This window comes from Oenanthe melanoleuca, chromosome 3 (assembly GCF_029582105.1).
Source record: "Oenanthe melanoleuca isolate GR-GAL-2019-014 chromosome 3, OMel1.0, whole genome shotgun sequence".
In the NCBI taxonomy this organism is placed as follows: domain Eukaryota; kingdom Metazoa; phylum Chordata; class Aves; order Passeriformes; family Muscicapidae; genus Oenanthe; species Oenanthe melanoleuca.
Genome location: NC_079336.1, coordinates 72,221,354 through 72,236,878, shown reverse-complemented (window position 1 = coordinate 72,236,878; position 15,525 = coordinate 72,221,354).

The window sequence follows — 15,525 nt, the reverse complement described above, 5'->3', positions numbered from 1 at the left end:
ATTACATCAATCCCCCTTCTACCTCAATGCACATCTCTTAAACAGGGACTCAGATACAATTCACTGAAGCAAAACGAAGAAATTACACCCTGGGTACTAGCTACTTTAAATTTTCAGGAAAAAAATTATTAACATTTAAGCAATCTTGCCCTCTAGGACATACACAACTGCATTTCAAAGCCAAGTAAACCAGAAACTGCTCCACAACTTGCATCTGAATGCAAGGAAAGACTAGCATGTGATCTCTGCAGCTCTGTGATGGTAACATTTAATTTTTAGTTATGGAAAGAGGCATTTTTGTCCACATGTAGCCCAGTCTGAGTCATAAATTACAAGGCAGCCCCAAGTGTCCTTTGCAATGTTTTTCAGACGGATCTAATAAAAACAGTAATGGCTTTTGCAATTATCTGTCTTGGAGTAAAAGAAACACAAATGTTACTGAATGTTCTGTATGCATCTTACCATATCTAAGAAAATATTCAGAATAGGAGCTATTTTTTGCAAGCTAGTTCATCCTCAGAAAATTCTGCTCTTTCCTCTGTCTCTTCTACCTTCTTATCTTCAGTCTAATGTTTAACAGAAACCTAAAAGAAAATTAGAATATCCCTCTGATAGGAAATTCTAGTATTTTGATACTTGATTTGTGTATGAATACCTAATGGGGGGACAGGAACAAGTCAAAAAGAGGGAGACAGTGGTGCCTAGCAAGAGGACAAGAGGCAACTGGCACAAACTTACAGAAAGGGAATTCAATGAGAAGAGTTTACTGTGAGAGTGGTCCAACACTGGTTTCCCAGTCAAACTGTGGACCTTCCAGCCTTGGATATGTTCAACACCCAACTGAATTTACCTTGAGCAACCTGTTCTAGCCTGGACCTTGTTCCTGGCCAGAGACCTCTAAGGATCTCTCCCAGCTTCACCTGCTCCATGATTTCCATCAAAGTCTCAGCAAATTCTTAAGGTAACAGAGCAAAATATTCCACTGCAAGATTTACAGTTGATATAATCATGTCAGTATTCTTATATGGAAGCAGTCTGGTTTGTTGAATCTAACTGAAAAAATTGTTTTCAATCATTTTGGTATTAAATTACAATTACCCCTTTACTTGTTATTATCTTGGGGTAAAGTATTGCTGTTTTTAGCTTTCTTTACCAATTCATCCTTTATTTTTGTATCATGTGTCTTGTAAACATATGGCACAACTAACCTATGGGAGAAAGACAAAAGTGATTGAGTACCCACACTGTAATTTGAAAAGTTTGGAAAAAATCCTCTGTGAGTCAAGAGTAAATATTTTTGCTTTGTTCAAGAAGCTAAAATATTTTAAATTCATCATGAAAATGACCGAATCTATATAATTTCAATTTTCCTGATAGAAGAAAATTTAGTATCTGAAAAATTATTCTATTCCCTGTAGTTTGTAAAGAATATGTTTTCTTCAGAAAAAAAAAAAAAGCCCACATAGATGCAAGCTGCTAATCAGAACAGGGATAGCAAAGTGCCATGGGAGATTGTCACAATCATTTCTGGAACCCTATTGCCTACTGTGTCTCTTCAAATTTGGTAACTCCCACAGAGGTCTATGAAGAAAAAGTGGGGGGTGTCAATATCCCAATCCTACTGTCACCTGTAAGGTTATGTGGTACATAGCAGAAGTTAAAGGCTAATAATTAGCTAGTTCATATGCAAAATATTTGTCCCTGTCCACACTGACATAAAATCTAAGAGTCAATGGAGAACATGCATCCCAGAGGAAAATGACAATTCAAATAGCTCCACAGCCAGATAAGTTGTCCCAGTCCTGTTCCCTGCTCTGACACTTTGCAGGGTGGCACAAGGAGGCCACCCCAGTCAAAGCAGCACAGCACAACAAATAGAAGATCATTTTTCAATCTGTTCCATTCCCTGAACAGCAACTGCACATCCACAAGGAAGTCAGCAGGACCACACAGCCAGGGAGCACAGGAGCAATGACAGCCTCAAACAGATCAGCCTAAGTGGCTGCTGAGCAGCTCTCTGTCTCACAAAACTGTGTGTGCTGTGCAAGGGAGACCTTGATCTTTTCAAAGCAAAGAGCTGCTAATTAACTGGGCAAGCACTGGCACCTGGACTAAGTGAGAGAACTGGCACCTCTCAGGAAATGATATTTAGTTCAGTTAAGAGAGAAATCGTGCAGAGGAAGATTAAATCTGTGTGTACCTCCTGGAGGACTTCAGCTGGGCTATAAAAGCCAACATCCACAAGGGGTTTTCTCCACAGCATACAACCCCAGGTGTTAAATAGACACAAGTCCAGGATTCCTGCATGAGGAAAAGCTGCAGCAGGTCAGTTGAGCTGCAGAAAGACCCTCCTGATTGAGTCTCTGGGAAGGCAAATGACAACAGATCCTTGTCTTCTTCTGCCTTTTAAAACTGTGCTGCTTACCTTGGATGTGTGCAGTCACAGAATTTTCCTTTTACCTTGCCTGAGTCATTCATGATCTCAGGGCTCCAGCACAGCGAGGTATTTCTCACCCAAAGGCATGGCCAAGCTCCAAACTGTGACACAAAACACCCACATGAGCATCCCTGCTTCCAGCCTCTTCCCTGGAGAGAGCAAAGGGCAGCAGAGCAGCTACTGCTGCAATCCTGATGGCACAGTGTGTGTCTGAGTATTTTTCACATCCTTAATGCACAGTATCTTTTTCAAATAGTAGAATCCCTTATCTTCTGTGTTCATGAGCATATAAAGTTTTCTGGAAATGGAATAAAAATCTCTAAGTACCTCAGAGAGACAAAAAAATCTCACCAATTGATCTTCTGTGACATTTATGTACACAACCAAGATCAGCCACCATATATTAAACATAACATACATTGTAGATATATTTTATCCCCCTGATATTCTCAAGGAATAAAGTGCTTCTGAGGACAGGTGTGAGAAATGAAAAGTGTTTGGATTGTGTAGGGGAAGATGGTTCTGAATAACATTAAATTTTAATAACTTGTGAGTTTTGTCATCAGCAGAGCAGCAGTAGATGTGAGAAAGTAGGAGTAAGAACCACATGGAAATCTTTTTGCACATATCACTCCTGTTTACTTTCATTTTTTCTCCCACCAATCTCTTTGAAGGATACTGCTGACTCCAAGTCTTCTGCTGTTGTGAGTCACATTGTGTTGATCACCTGCCAGCATCCAGGAGATCTCTAGGCAAGTGGCATATGCAGTCTGGGAATAAGATCTGTTTGAAGGGAAAATGCAGCTCTCTCTTTTTTCTTACAGCAAAGCAAGCAGAAGTAGTTATGATTTCTGTATGGCAAAGCTACCTAATTAAAACCACATATCCCTTTTTTCATTGCTTAATAATAAAGAAATATAGTACTATTCTACTTCCTAGTAGAAATTAAAAAAAAAGGTTTGGTTATTGATTGTTCTTGCATAACCAGCTGCTGCAATTATCTTCTCTCATCCTGTTAATCTAAAGAGAAAAACAGGTAACTGTCAATTATACACTACTGATAGAGGAAATCAACACAATGTGGGATGTGATGTTCAGTTCCCACAGCTGGAGTTCACTTGACCAGTAGTGTGCTGAGGCTCAGAGCAAGCTGGCAATTGTTTAAACACATCTTGTTCAGCTGGTCAATTATTCACAGGAACAGCAAGCAGGAAAATGGTTTCTGTTAGTGTGAAGTGTGCATACACATCTATCAATGGCTTGCAGTGAGATCTTGTGGCTATTTCTTCCCTCCTCTGTGCCCCTGATTTCCTTCCACTCCTGTCTCTTTGCCAGGTTCACCTGGTCTGAGTGGCCTCCTGATGCTGTGAAGTGTGGAGCACGAGACCCTTGACCTCAGCTGAGTCCTCAAGGTTCTGCTGTTCACAGCTGAGGAATAGCTGAACTTTCTTCCCTGCTGTAAGCTACAATATCCTCCCTCCCTTGCAAGAAAGATGCTAAGATGGAGCTCCAGGTAAGCTAAACAGCTCCCATCCAGCCATGACCCATCCACACAGCTTGGGCAGCCCACTGAGGGTTTGGCCCAAGGTAGCAGGAGATGAGCATCTCAGCATCTTTATGTACTCAGTAGTCCTTGAAAATCAGAGCAGGAGCAGTAGTTTATACTTCATCTCATGGCCCACCTTACTCTCTTTTAAAAACATTGTATTGACACAGCTTTTTGTAAGTTCGTTAGTGTTACAGTGTTCAGTTTCTGCAGTGTAGACAAAGCAGCCTGTAAAATTTTCTTGAAGACCTGTTTTGACACAAAAAATTCCTGTTAATTCACAATAATAATTTATTGCAGTTTCACACCTCAGCAGGAGGTCCTGTCATTGATAAGACTGAAATCTCACTCAGGTTTGTTTGAAGGTTTTGCAAAGCTCTTTACCTTTTAAATTTATTATTTAGGGAATACTATAAACACAAAAAATCCTTAATGAAATGCAGTAGAACACAAGGTCTCTGGCACCTAAAGTCCTGTGATCTGCTTCAAATACAGTACATGTAACATCAGTTTAGATGCAACTGTGTGCAAAGGTGTCATTATGTGGGAAACACAATGCACAGGTTTTCACTAAAAGATAAAAAGACTAACTCTCAGAAGATCTCCACTGATTTTCTTTCCTTTGAATCCATGCAGTGATACATAACTCACAGATCAGTTTTTACACTAAAGCATTACTGAAAGCTGGCAGTGTGGTACATTTTTTGCAACATTGCACTAAGAGGCCAAAAGTTTAGCCTATTAAAAAGAAGAGAAACCTGTACTGAGGCAACAAATTTCATATTTAAGTGTACTATGATTACAAAACCAAATAAAAAAAAAAAATCTTGTCCTACATGCATAGTAGATTCAACACTTTGAGAGGAAAAAACAGTCCTGGAGGTTTAGTTGCATTTGTTGACCTGAAAGACTGATTTCTTTATAGTAACATGTGGAAGCTGCTGTTCTGACCCCAGTTTTCCACAAAGCTCTTTTCTTCTCTACTGTCTCCAGACCTGTAATAGTTATTGTGCATGATAGCTTCTCTTGCTAGAGGTTAGGATTTGGGAGTGTACATGTGCTGCTGCTGTTCTTCAGACTTTTTTTCATCTCACACCACAGTTAATACTGACTACTAATTGTGAATTTGCATCACACATTTAACCCTTAAAGACAACTTGGAGATATTACAAGATAATATGTAATATTTTATTATATATATGTATATATTATACAGTATCATCACAACCAATGGGAAAACTGGAAAACTGTCACATCCTGCAGAACACAGCACAAAAAGGGAAAAGCTGGGACAAAGAAACTGTTCTAATGAGCTACTCCTGAATCAGAAAAAATACACTGTTGAGTGGCTTGATACTATATGAACAGCAATATTAAATTAAAAGTTTGGAAAGTGAAATCCCTTCACAAGACTGAAAAATAAAATGGCAAATGACTTTTGCCAACATATCGTTATGTGCTATTAAGTGGAAAAACCAGACATCAGAACACCAAGAGCTTCACTTCTCTGATATATAATTGAGAAACCTTTTTGTTTGCATTTAGTTAAAAATGAGATTTTTTTTGGGAAATGCTGCATTGTGCTCACTCTTGAGGAGAAGATTTTCCTGGATTTCATATAAAATAACAGGTTATTAGGAATTAAGTTGCTGTGAGCTCCAAAGGTCACAAATATTTCAGTACTTCATTCAAACTAATGATGGGCACTGCTACAGGCAAATATATTTTAAAAAGAAAAAGTGCCCAAACCCAAACCTAACTCCTCCACCTTTCCCTGCCTTAGAAACAATCATTTTCACTTTATGTTCAGTAATGGTGCATCTTCAGTGCTCTTGCATGGGAAATACTGTTTGTTTATTTACTTGCATGGACACCCCAAACAGCTTCTCATTAGAGTAGCAGAGGTGCAATGCAATTCTATTAAAGAAATTTAAGTAACTATAGCTTCCCACTGCTGTAATGCCCACCCTCCTAATAAAAAAATCTACTTGCCTGTAGATTTTTATCTGTTCTTTAGTGTTTAATAGGCAGAAACGTATATATTGAAGAAACCCAAACTATAATACTAAATACTTCATAAAGAGTCAGTTTTATCATATATCTAGCAATTATTTTGCTGATCATCAGTGCCCAATTAAGTGAATGTACAAAGATTTAATTTTGTTCTTGCACAGCAGTGGGAAGTTTGCATGTAAATTCAAAGCATTACTACACCACAGAAAATGTATCAATTAGGCTGCTTCAATGCAACCTGAAGATTGTGATGCAAACCAACATAATTTACCTCATATAGCTGGACTTCTGACCCTTTGTGACAATAATTAAGCTGAACACAATACTGTAAGAAAGGAAGGGAAGTACATATGGGATACCATTTTGTATTAGTCTTACTGCATTAATCTGTGTAAATATAATCCTCTTTTCTGTATCTGTTCACCTTTTTTGAAAAGATGGACTGTCTGAAAGGTCGAAAGCTTTAGGGCAGCTGCATTGTATCCAATATTTTGAACAAGGCCCAGTAAAACATTATTTTTCTTGGCAGAGATCCAAGAAGACAGTAAATCTTATTCTTGGCTGTCTGGCATGGAAACAATCCTAATTTGAATTTTTTTACATATTTGCTGTTACATGTGCACCCCTTTGCTTTGCTGTTTTAAAGCCATCTACCCATGAAGACAAATGACCTGTTTACCTGGGACCAGCTGTTCGACCAAGAGAATACTAAGGCATCACATCTTTATAATAAAATTTGGATGAAGAAAAACCTAATTCTTAAACATTGTGTCAGATGAACACCCCAGGAGTTGGGACCAGTCCTAAGAGAGATCAGGGATTACTCTTCTGATCTTGTACCATTTAAAAAGAGTAATAATTTACTCCTGATATGTATTTTCTGCCTCCCTGCTAAATTGTTATAATCAGTTTCTCACTCTCTAATCCCTAATTTTCTTAATTGTGAGAAACTCTGCCTTGTCCTAATGCCATCTTTTTCATCAGCACAATTAAGATTAAATTATTAGATTTAATCACATATTACTTGCATTACACAGATTTGGATATCATTTACAAGGATCCCTATTGAATCTAAAAACCTTACCAAAATCAAAAACAGGGTTGTGATTTTTAAAAGTGATAGCAATTAAGGCCACAGGCAGCATTGACTTGGCATGGAACAGCAATAGGCACCAACTGGTGTTAAACCTCCTGATGCCTTGAGCTCCTGACCTTGTGCATTTTGACTGGCTGCCCATTTTGGTGCTTGCACTATGATTAATGAGGTTGTTAAATAGCTGGAGACTATGCAAAAGTGATGAATTTTGAGAATTTCAGACTTCAGAAAAATCTTTGAAATTTGACTGACAGTTTGATGTTCTGGGAGAGAAAAGCTAGTAACCAGAAACTGTCAGGTTAAGACATGGCTTGCACAATTAATTTGCTTTGTGACCTCCTTGAGGTTCATCACAAAAATTACGAGAAGACAGTTTTCACATATTTCTGCTGCTCATAGCCAATGGTTTAAAGGTTTAGATTATCTGCTGAAAGAATGGTCTAATGGTCTAGGTGTAATGAGAGAATCAAACTGGAAAAAAGTTTAAAATCTTAGTTGTAAAACTCAAGGACTTATTTTTTACCCCTTCATTTCCTCACAGAACACAAAATAATAGTGAAAATAATATTTTTGCAAGCATCCTCAAAGGACTGAGTTTGTTAACTTGTTAATATTTATTGTTTATTGAAGAGCAATCTTCATTCTTTGTATCAAATTTGCATCTTAAAAACAGCATGTAGATTTTTAAAAGGGGTCATAAAGACCAAGTCTAGAACTATTTATCATGTTTTAATGTCTCCTTTCAAAATAACATCAATCATGACATCAGTACTGAACTATTCAGTGTCATATGTTTTGTCTGGTACTTTCATCTTCTATCATAGTTAAATGGGCCACTAGTGTGTTAATACAAAGGAATCCCAGAGACTCATAGTAGCATTTTATCTCAGCAGAAATTCCTGCCAAGAGCAGAAAAGCAAAATATAGAATAACATTTGTAATGGGCATGCCTGAACTTTTATTTGATTTTACTGTTTCTGTGTATGTTTTAGGGCAAATACAGTGCTTACAGATATTCCATGCACAAAGCCTCTCTTGTCTGGTGAGAATACCTCACCAGTCTTGAACAATTCTATATAAAGAGGACATGATCACTTTCCTTGAAGTGTTAAATCTAATCTAAGGTCTATATTTTGCTCAACTTCTGTTATCTTTGATGTATCACAACAGGCCAGCAGGTACCACTAAAACACAAAACTTCAAAAATTATATTTGCAGTTCCACTTCCTGAAATTGAAGATCCCACGGTGAGATGAAATTTCTATTCTAAATTAGCACATCCTTATCATTGTCATCTGATATTAAATATACATAATCTGCATATTTTGTCTTGGTTTTATACAACAAGTTGCCCAGTAAGAGCAAAGGCCTTATCTCTCAGATGGACAGATTAAGAGAACAACAAAAGGGTGGGCAAGCTCTGCAGTTATATCATTACATCAATAACTAGAGGAAAATCAATTGGTGTCAGTGAAATAAAAAATAATCTTCAGTTAATCATCTCACAGAATTTATGATTTGAAACTATTTTCTTTGAATTTTCCTGTCCTTGAAGATCTCAGTTTTTCTAAGGCCAGAGAGAAAAGAAAGCTCTTCTCTACATTATTTTCAACACAGGCAACTGATCCCAGAATCACAGAACCAACCAGGCTGGAAGAGGCCTGAGATCATTGAGAACAATCTATGACCAAACACCATCGTCTCAACTAGACCATAGTGCCACATCCAGTCTCTCCTTAAACACCTCCAGGGACTCCACAACCTCCCCACACAGCTCATTCCAGCGTCTAATCATCCTTTCTGTGAAGAAATTCTCACTAATGTCCAACTTAAACCTCCCTGGCATATTTAAGACTGTGTCCTCCCATCCTGTCACTGATTGCCTGGGAGAAGAGAAGATCCCCACCTGGCTACACCCTCTTGTCAGGCTGCTGTAGAGAGATAAGGTCTCTCCTGATCCTCCTTCAGCTCTCTCAGCTGCTCCTCATCAGACTTTGCTCCAGACCCTTCACCAGCTTTGTTGCCCTTCTCTGGACAGGCTCCTGCACCTCCACGTCCTCCCTGAATTACTGGCCCAAAACTGGAGACAGAACTCAAGGGGTGACCTCACCAGTGCTGGGTCTAATGAGCTATTGGACATTACATTCAATAATTACATTCTCATGAAATTTCCATCTCAGTTTCCAATTCAAATAATTTTAGACAAGTTCAGGTACATTAACTTAGATATGCTAAACCATATGAACAGGGTTTTTAAAGCTTCAGATAGGAAGGACTAAGACCTCCTTAAAAGACAAATTAAAAAATTGATAAAACTGTCACAGTTCATCTTCCCAAAACTAGCATTTTCTCTTCTACTTAGAAAACTGCCAGCATTTTATGGCAGGCTATTCAAAAGCCAAGATTTTTTCCCATTTCTCACAGACATTAGATATTCCCTCACATTAATTTAGCACATGAAGAGTGTAAAAAAATACCCTTTGTCAGTGTAGTATTTCCCTTCCTACGGCCAACTCTATAGAGGGACTGTCCGTGTTGTTTGCCTGTGGAGCTGAGTGTCTCAATTCTTTCCTGCCAACAAAAATTTCTCAACTGACTGTAACAAAAGCTGTGCTGAGCCCTAGTTTTGGGTGCAGATAAATGATAAATGCCTGGTGTACGCATATTTGGAGTGGGGGTATATGCACAAAGATTACCCCACCTCTACCTCTCCAAGACATGTCATATATGGTGCTGTGCAATGATTTTTGACTTCAATAGCAAGAAGAGAAAAGAAAACAGTATTGCTTGAGCTTTTCAATATTTAAGTCAAACAGGCTATGCTTTATGGAGAGAAATTGTATTTGTGTACATGACTCTAAAAGTCTTTGAAGTGTTTCTAGCAAAGCCTTGCAAAAGAGATCAATATTAAGCAGCAAAGATAGAATTTTCAGTTCTACTAACACTTTAAGCTGATAAGCCATTTGGAGAAAAAGTATCTCTAAATTTCTGTTCAAGTTAAGCAGCCCTCCCCTCCAGCTTTGTAGGGCTTAGATGCCAGCTGTGCTTACTCCAGACCAGCAAACACAGTCCAAACTAGAAAATTCTGTTATCAGCCTGCTCTAGATTCCCAGGAATTTGTATACTGAAAGTTGGATTTTTCAGTATTGCCTCATACATATTCCTACAGAAAGCGTAGGGATTTTATTTAAGAACTTACATGATAAAAAATTTTTCCTCCACCCTCTGTTTTATATCTCCATGTTTTAGAAACTGCCAGAACCCAAAGTAGCAAAGGGCTTTCATGTTTGCTCATGGCTAGAAAATCTAGTTTGTGACACCCTGGTGTTCTTTTGCTATTTCTGCTTACTGTTGCTGTTTAATGAGCAAAACAAAAATCCACCCAGACACCTGGCAGAACTTCTCCATTTTTTCCAGATTACAACATTTTTGTTTCTCTTTTCTGTCATTTTATTTTGAAAGACATGAGGACTTGCTGAACTTTACTCTTTAATAAGTCAATTTCTAAACAAACAGGCTGCATTTCTCCCTTTTCCCATCCTGCTCTGGAAGAGCAGCCTTCATCTTTGCTGCTTGCATGACTTACTACTGTTCCCATCACAGACAACTTCTTTAACAAAACATATTGCATTTGTTTAACATCTCACAAAAAACCAAAAGCCTGTAAGCAGTTTGGTTTTTCTGTCATGAATTTCCACCCCAAAGACACACAAACAGAAATCATAACTCTGAAAATTCCAGTCACTAGGATCGAGGGTAAACCAAACAGAACAAAACACCCTCTTTCAGTTTTCACAAGAAAAATTGAAACGAAATTGGTGATGTTTCAAAAATTGAAACTTTCCTGTTTTTCCAGCCAAAGTGAATTGTTTTTTCTGGCGTGAGTTCAGTGCTGATCTGTCTGCCTGTCTCCCAGGAGCAGCAGGCTGGTTGTCTGTGGTACATATTCCTTGTCTTTAGTAGTGCTTCCTGTTTGCACTGCTGCTTCTAAGATAAACTGCACTGTCCCATCTGCCTTCTGCACTAATTCAAGTATTTGAATTAGAAAATTATTTAAACCAGCTTTTGAAGACACTCAGTCCACCAAAACATTGAAAACCACACCTATCACAAAAAGTCAAAAGGCAATTTAAGAAATTACTAAAAGCAGTCAAGATGCCTAGTTTTAAACTCCTGAGTCAGTCCTGAATTTTTCCCTATAAATAATCAGGAACTATCAGATATGTTTTTCAAGGATAAACAGCAGCAACATTATAAAATTTGGTATGAATTTTCTGTCCGAGAATCTGGATTTAAACTGTATGTTAGACAATTTGGTGGCCTTTCCAGTCCACAAAATGAGTTTTGAATAAGTAGAACTGTTTAATGGCACCATCATTGGTATTTAGTAAAAGTATTCTTTCACTTCTGAGTGACATAGTTGTCTGTTTATGTTTAATATTGACTGCATTATTTTTTTCTAGTATTCTAGTATTGTGAAATTGGATGTAGATAATTCCATGGAGAAATCAAGCATCTGTTTTTTCACAGAAGTACCCATTTGAATTAGAAGCTTCACAATAAATCTTGGGGGTTTGGCTTAAGACAGTAAATGCCCAGGGCACTTCTTCCCACCACCCTCCTCTATGTTTGTGTGAAGATGTGGATGCAAACCTGAATCCTCTCTAAAGAAATTCCATGAGACAAGCCCCACCATGCTGTCCACCTCAACAGGAAGGGAGACAGAAGTCTTAGGGAGTCCTAGACATGTTGGTCCCTTCCAGTGCAACAGCTTTAGACATAGTTAAAGGTATTTAAAGCTAAATATGAGAGCTGAAATCCTTCCCCAGAGCCAGCTACAGGGAAGCTGTGTCAGCTCTCAGAGTGTAGAAACATGAGGAGTTGGTTTCCCAGATGATGCAATTGTGCTGAGCCTGCAGAGACCTATTGCCTTAGAGGATTTCATGGTGAGACATTGATTTATACTGTTCCATGAAGAATGATTTAGGGTAAGGTTTTTATTTGAGAGTGAAAACGGACTGGAAAATGTATGCCACAGTTTAAAGGATAGAAGATATAATCAGTCTGGTGAGTTTATCACTACTCTAGAGATAACCACAATATGCTAAATTACAAATAACAAGGAAAATAATTTTCTCCTAAGAATATTCATTCAGCAGTATATCCAGAGGCTGATCTGACCTCCTTGGAATAAAGCTAGATTTCCCTGGATAGATAGTATGTAGTATTTTAGTACATCTTGTTGGAACCATAAAGAGACACCTTCTTCAGAAGGTCTAAGCAGCTGGTCTGACTCAATGTTTGAAAGCACCATCAAATAAATACAAAGTCTGCAAGGCCTCTAGTCAATGAGCATCAAACACAAGTATTAACTGCATGCACTGAGGACCACCTTTCCCAAAAGCAACCTGTCATCCTCCCCTGCAGTCAGTCACAAATAATCACATGACAAAAGCATGGTATCATGCCATGTCGACTCTAATATGTGTCCATTTAAGTGATAGGGTGATTTTTTTTTGCTTGTCTTTCAAAAAATCCAGCACCAGAAATGAATTTCAGACCAAGGAATAACCCCTTCTCTAAAAATGGACATTTGCACTGAGTGTTAGTAATTGCCAGTTGCATTTAAGCTGTGTTCAAGATAATTTGCATTTGAAGGATAAGGACTTTCCACTGTGCAGAGGAGATGCATCATATTCCCAGGGCTGAACAAGATTCATCCATTTTAGCAGTAGATGGAAATGGAAAAGGCTTGTTTCTCTCTCAGTTTTATTTCCTTCACTTACTTGAGACTTTCTAATTTCCATCACTAGTCATGGGGAGATTGGTGTGATCTCATGCTGGCCATGTGAAAGGAGGAGTGGGCCTTCTTCTGTCATATGATGTATTCACATAAGGCAAGAAGAGTAAGGGTGGGAGTGAGGCATATCATCAAGAGATATTGACATTTATGATCAGCACTGAAAAATGTACTGAATGTGAATTTGATTTGGAGTCTCTTTAAACATCACCATGCCTCTGTCTTAATTAGCAGAGAGAAAACATCATGATTTACATGTAGGTCCCATTTCACTCACTCACAAAAAATCCTTTTCAAGAAAATACTTTGGGATGATATTTAAAATGTTCATGTATGTATATTTAAGCAGATGCCAAAAGCATTTATGAGAACTTTAAAAAGTCTAAAGTCTTGAATGTCTTCTGACTCAATAGGAATTAGAGAGTCAGAAACATTAAAAAAAATCCCACTGTATGATTCTTCTCACATTTAAGAGCATAAAAATTAGAAATTAGGCAAAATATTTCCTGTAGCATAAAAAAATAATCACTGAAAGGTCACAAATAAACACTTACTGGCTATGGTAATGGCTCGGTAAAAAAAATCTGGATTCAACTTTCATGGCCTATCACTGTTTGAACCATCATGTTCCACTTTCCATGAGCATATCCTGTCTGATAAGCTGTGGCACGTGCCATTGTTTCATATGATATGCATGTGTCAATTGTCAATGTGAGGAGGAGTGACCTGCTCACTTATCTTGATTAGTGTGCTCATTGCACAGCTAAAATCAGTGAGTTTGGAGAGTTTCTCTTTCTAAGTGGGGAAAGAAAGTGTGCCTGAGCAATGCAGAATGCATCCCTTGCATGTCCATCAGCTCTCTGAGCAAGCACAAACTCACAGCCTGCAGGAAAAAAGGAATAATGAATCAAGGAGCCTTGCACCAGTTATAAACAATTTCCTTGTGTAAAAGGAAAATGGCAACTAGGTGTTTCAGGTAATTTGCTGCCTGCCTTAGATGAAAACAAAAATATAATAAAAAATTCAGGGGAGATCAGGGACTTTTGACACTAAAGGAAACTTTGAAACACTTTTCCCTTATAAAAAAAAAAGGAAAATATTTCGTTTTGATTTAATCACAACCAATTGCACGTGGTGGCATTATCTTCTTATTTGGCAGGTGAACTAAGAAATCAATTATTGTTCTATATATTGTACAGTACACTACATTGCTGCACCATTTTGATTACCTTTTAAGTTATGGCCCTTACTTCCTGAGGTAGATTTACAGAAATGGGGGGTTGTATTTTTCTTTCTAAGTCAATAAAATCCCAGGGGAAGGAGGAAAGTTTTATGTGACAGAAATTCCCGGATTGAAATCCCTAGACCTTTCCATTAATTTATCAACAAAGCAGAATTTATGAGGTATCTAAATTGGAAATGAGATGTGTATCTTAATGGTCTGTTTTGCCTGTAAGCAAATGAATAAATAAATAAATCACACTACTCTTGCGGACAAAGTTACTTGCATGTTTCTATTCAAGCTCTAAACACTTGCAAATCATGATGTGAACATGAGAAAAGAGGGGTGATAGAAAATGTGTCATATACTCATGATTCAGCATGCAAGAAAACAAACCCATTTGTTCATAGGATGAAAAGCAATAAAGATCATTAAAAGGATAAAACTCTTTAACGAACAAATCACAGATTTTAGAACCCTCTATACAGCTTGGCTGAAGATGTAAAGAATATTACTCAGCAGATGTAGAATGCTGTATGTCACACACATTGGAAAAGCAGTGTAACTCATTATTACCATGGGTCTTTCAGGTCAAAACAACTTGATGTATTTAGATTTCCATGATAAGTGAATATTAGAATCAAAACCCTGAGTTTACAAGATGTGTGTGATGACCTAACCCAAAAAAAGATTGCAGGGAACAATAGCAAGAAACCATGTCACATCTACATCTCCATAACTCATAAAATTAAAAATGCCATCTAGTTTTACACAAAAGTTGCTATTCCAAAATATATATATATATATTATAAATTTTTTTTATTTTTTTTTTAGTGGTGGATTTCCTGGAACATAATATTTTAACTGACCTCCAAACCCCACTTATGAAAACTGGACATGCAAGACTGCTCTACACCAACACAGAGCACGTTCAATGCTTGCATTATAAGGATTATGCCAACAACATAAATTGAAATTAAACTTTTTCACTACCCATCTGCATCTGAACAGTCATAAATTGAAATAAGTGTAGAAGAGATGCACTCAATTTCAGCTTGAGTTCCTGGCCTGATTATGTTATGCATGCCAATATATATTCTCTTAATCAAAAGGGGTTCAGTGAACACTTGTGGTGAGAAAAAGGTAGAGTATTGTCCTCTTACTACTACCCAAGATACTACTAGGAAAAAAAATAGAAAGTAAATTAATGGGGGGAAACATTAACTAAAGACAAAGCTGTTGTGTTATGTTATTCTCCTATGCTGAGGACACAAGCAGGAAACAAAAAGTGTCATTATTTTTCTCTTGATGACCAACTGTGGAGCTCAAAACCACACAAAAATGTTTTTCTGAGGAAAACCAAATGCTACAGTTAACCATGTGTCACAAATCATCACAAACAACAGGAAGG